The 3,082-nt window shown below is 49.6% G+C and overlaps 1 pseudogene; it reads right to left on the reverse strand.

The window, feature by feature from the left end:
• Positions 1 to 735: 735 nt before the first annotated feature.
• LOC120094513 (small nucleolar RNA SNORA17) lies at positions 736 to 852 on the reverse strand (annotated as a pseudogene).
• Between the last annotated feature and the right edge of the window lie 2,230 nt (positions 853 to 3,082).

Genomic DNA, 3,082 nt, shown 5'->3' on the forward strand with positions numbered 1-3,082 from the left:
TCTCCCAAACACAAGCTGGTGAGGGACAGGGACAGCTCTCCTGCTCTCATAACCCGAGGGCCAGCTCTCCCAAGATGCCCAGGTGAGGGGTGGGACCAGTTCTGCACAGCCCTCAGACAATAGGTTCTTGGGTGGCAGCCCAGATCAGGGATATCTGCCTGGCATTTGGTGGCCACAGATCCCTGCTGCTGCAGGGTCATGGACCCAGATGTGGCCCCCAGTGGCAGCACAGGCCAGGACCCCATCATGGTCCCAGGTGGTATTACTGGCCACTCACATCAGGCTGTTCTTCCTCACTACCCTCAAGTCTCCAGTTCTGCCTCTCTTCATCGTGCCTGCATCCTTTTGTTTCTCTTTCTCTTTCATTTCTCTACCACTTACTTGTTCCTGTTAGAGGATTCCGGAGTCTCTGAGTGTCTGGGATTATTTGTCTCAGGAGTGGTCTCAAGAGTGCTATGCCTGACTTGTGCATTATGGCACCAGAAGGGTCACCTCCAGCATGGTCTCCACTGCCTACCACCCCCCAGGCATGGCACCTGATTGGTGGCATCTCAGGCTAGCTCCCTGTCCAGGCCCCATAGCACCAGTCTGGTGGTCATCTTGGGCTCACTCCTGCTGGGAGCAGAGGGAAGGGCCCTCAGTCCCAGGTGGGATTATTGTAATCTTTGTCTTACTCTGGGCCTGGGAGCCAGCCTTCGGACTGATGGTCATCTCAGGCTCATTTTTTCTCCAGGTAATGTTAAGTTGCTAATTATTCAGATGTCTGTAGGTCAGAACACTGATAGTAGACACAGCCTCTCTCCACTCTGCCACCTATGGGTGATACAGCAGCCACACCTGAAAGGCTTCAGGGTTGGAGCAATAGTTCTTAACTTGAAATAAGGAGGAGGAGGAGGGGGAGGAAGAGGAGGGAGGGGAGGAGGGGGGAAGAGGAGGAGGAAGAGGAGGAAGAGGACCTTTGCTTTCACCTTCTCCTGAACAGCTGGCAGTATCTGGAGACATTTCTAGTCACAACATAAGAGGAAGTGTAGTATTGGCAGCTAGTGGGCAGAGGCCAGCGATACTATCCCAAATCTCATAGTACATGGACTGGCCTCTTAAGACAAGATCACTGGGCCCCAAAAGATTTCACCTGTGCTGAGACATATACATACAGTGTGTTTATATGTCTGTTGATGCTAACCTCTGGCTAGATTGGAGTGATGTTAATTAATTGATTGTGGTCTCTACGGTGTCACGTGGTAAGTGAAAGTCCAAACGTTGTTCAGTGAATAAAAGGTTTCCAAAGGTAATTCAGTATACAGAAAAATAAAAACGCCACAGCCCAGGATGGTGTCAAACTTGCAATTCTCCTGCCTCGGTCTGGGAGTCCCCGTGTGTGCTATCACATCCGGCTTCCCACTCTCCCTGAAAGGTTCTGTGTTTGTCTTTCTCTATTGTGTAGGGAGAACGGTCCTCTCTGCTATTGCTGCTCTGTAAACTTTTAAACTAGAGAAATCGAAGTCTACCCGTGTATGGAATTCGGGCTACTGAGGGGCAGCCACCAGGGTCTGCTTTTGGCTACGGAAGCTGGCACTTCGCCTCCGAAGCTCTTCTCTGCACGCTGCGCTGCTGCGCTGCAGGGCCTAGCGGTGTCCGTGTGCAAGCTCCTCGTCACTGTGCACTGAGTTTCCAGGTTCCTGAGAAGGGAAGAGAGGTATGAGTTGGGGGTGAGCCCATGTATCTTTTGTCTCAGTCCCAGACCATCAGTACTGCTCCTTCTCTTCTCCTGAACTTGTTTCTCAACGTCCTTCTTTTCTTAAAGAAGAGTTTTCCTTCTTTAGAACTTGCTTCCCTAGCAGAGCGGAGGCTGAGATGCCCGGCACGTGGGGACTGGAGGCACAGACAGCGTCAGAAGAGACAGAAAGGACTCTGTTTTTCTAGAGACGCGTGAAAGTTTCTTTGGCTCGTTTCGGAAAGTCTTTTGTTTCCACTAGAAAAGGAACAGGTGCTCACTAAAAGAGAAACGGGAATAAACGCATGCATTTAAATAATCGTCATTCACGGCTCTGCCACCTGGAGAAAAAAACGCTGTCAATAGTTCTGAGCCTCTGTCCCAGAATTTCCTCTCCACATAATATCGTGTGTGTGTGTGTGTGTGTGTGTGTGTGTGTGTGTGTGTGTGTTGTTTTGATCAAACGTCTTGTTCTTTTCATTTACTGTTGGCGTAAGAATGGGGAACGCGGCCTTTTCAGCAGTTAATACTCTGCCATAGGGCTATATATGTTCCTCTTTCGTCACACTCAATTCTTAAGGCCGGGCTCCTAAGCCAAGCATTGGAAACGTTATTCAACAAGGCAGTTGCATTTCAAGATCCTTCTTGGGAATCCGGTGTGTCAGTCAATCGGTTATAATAAAGGAAGAAGAATCTGATGGGAAGCATCAGTTTTTATGGAAAGTAGACTGGGTTTTTGGTGGTCTTGGGTGGACGTCAGCAGATCAAGGAGGCAAAGGGGCTGTAGGCCCAGAGAGTAAGAGAGCAACACCTAAGATCCACCCAGGAAGAAGTGGCCTTGCCTGTGTGATCTGCGTGGACAGGTGCCAGTGAGCTGCTGTGCAGATGAAGACTGCAGCCAAGATCCCAGTCCCCGTCCTGACCTGAGGCCGTTGAGCAGGGACAACCACTGGAACTTGTTATGTCTCCGATGAACTATGGGTAAAGAGAAATCCACAGGACCTTGTCAAGTCTAAGCTACAATTGATGTCAGGGCCCAAGCTTCCCATTCTTAACTGCTTCTTATCCCAGACATCTTAATTCCCCCATGTTCCCCTGGCAAGACATTAACTACACAGCCAGTGGCAACCGCTTCAGTCCAGGTGCCATTGGGGCATAAACCGTGAGAGAGCTCTTTGGTTCCTGGGTGACAACTCCCAAGTGACTTAGTAATGGATCTTGAAGGCAGTTTTACAAGCCCGCTGCTGCTCTGAGACAGGTTTTTGCACCTTTTTTTTTTTTTTTTTGGTTCTTTTTTTCGGAGCTGGGGACCGAACCCAGGGCCTTGCGCTTCGTTTTTGCATCTTAAATGAAGAGGAAAACACAATA

Source organism: Rattus norvegicus, chromosome 8, assembly GCF_036323735.1.
Source record: "Rattus norvegicus strain BN/NHsdMcwi chromosome 8, GRCr8, whole genome shotgun sequence".
NCBI classification, from domain to species: Eukaryota; Metazoa; Chordata; class Mammalia; order Rodentia; family Muridae; genus Rattus; species Rattus norvegicus.